This window comes from Scomber japonicus, chromosome 12, assembly GCF_027409825.1.
Source record: "Scomber japonicus isolate fScoJap1 chromosome 12, fScoJap1.pri, whole genome shotgun sequence".
In the NCBI taxonomy this organism is placed as follows: Eukaryota; Metazoa; Chordata; class Actinopteri; order Scombriformes; family Scombridae; genus Scomber; species Scomber japonicus.
The window spans coordinates 35,507,415-35,508,283 of NC_070589.1; the positions used below are offsets into that span (position 1 = coordinate 35,507,415).

At 42.1% G+C, this 869-nt stretch overlaps 1 protein-coding gene across 1 annotated transcript in view; it reads right to left on the reverse strand.

Annotated features, from left to right (window-relative positions):
• Positions 1 to 278, reverse strand: part of wdr33 (WD repeat domain 33) — a 27,647-nt gene extending 27,369 nt beyond the window's left edge. Inside the window, exon 1 of the mRNA XM_053330546.1 lies at positions 130 to 278. The gene's annotated coding sequence lies outside the window, so the exon portion shown is untranslated. The remainder of the gene's footprint in view (positions 1 to 129) is intronic.
• Between the last annotated feature and the right edge of the window lie 591 nt (positions 279 to 869).

Sequence of the window (869 nt, forward strand, 5' to 3'; positions counted from 1 at the left end):
GCCGGTACTTAGCCGGGTCTGAGTCCGGTGTTTTGTTCTGAATGCTAACGTGATGCTAACATGATGCTAACGTTAGCTGCAGTTTAATGGCGGCCGGCTCAACAGTAGCTCTCTGCGGCTGTAACTCACCAACAGTCTCCGCTGTAGTTATCTGTTTGCGGGCATCAGCGGGTCAGATTCCTCCGGACAGCTCCTCTCCGCACTAACATGAGCAGCTCTCTCTCTATTCAGGCTGGGTTTCAGCGGCTGTGCTCAGTTAGCCGCCATGTTAGCCACACGACTCCACCATGACGTCTCTTCTTCTCGGCCCTGCCGCACAGCATGCCGGGCCATCTTCACAACGGGCGGGAGAATGCGCAGACACCGCGCAGAGCATCATGGGAAACTGAGTTCCTAACGTTAATCCCGAAAAATACAAAAGCATCCATCACACACTCAAGACGGTGTATTAGGGTCATGTATTTAGTATTTAGTATCTTAATACTTCTGATCAACACACTGAATCAGCCTATGGAAACAGCACACTCCTGGTTTTCTTTTTATTTCTCCGTACAACAGTAATAATTATTATATTACATTATATTATATAACATACAACAGTAGTTAGTTACAGCTCATCAATAAGTTAATTAGTTATGGTTATCTTTATAGTTATAGTTATGGTTATAGCCATAGTTATTAGTGTGGGCGGCCCTTGAAGTGACAAATTTATGGAAGAAAACATGGATATTCCTGACATTATAAATTCGCAAATTTACGAAAACAAACTCGGATATTGCCAACATTACAAATTTTGCAATTGTATAAAAACTTGGATATTCTCCAACATTATAAATTCACAAATTTGTGAGACAAAACTGTCTTTATTC